Source organism: Propithecus coquereli, unplaced genomic scaffold (assembly GCF_000956105.1).
Source record: "Propithecus coquereli isolate 6110/MARCELLA unplaced genomic scaffold, Pcoq_1.0 Scaffold58, whole genome shotgun sequence".
NCBI lineage: Eukaryota > Metazoa > Chordata > Mammalia > Primates > Indriidae > Propithecus > Propithecus coquereli.
The window spans coordinates 1,939,414-1,939,632 of NW_012151729.1; positions in this window are offsets into that span (position 1 = coordinate 1,939,414).

Sequence of the window (219 nt, forward strand, 5' to 3'; positions counted from 1 at the left end):
AACAAAATGTGTGGTACTTTTTGTCTTTCACTAATCTAAGGTGATAACAATATCTCAGTATTATTCCAATTTGCATTTCTCTAATCATGAGTGGGTCTGAACATTTCATTTTTAAAAGCCATTTTTACATCTCTATGTGAGTGTGTGTTTGTGTCTTTTACCAATTTTTCTATTAAGTTTTTGGTACTTTGTCCCTAATTTTTTTTTTTTTTTTTTTTT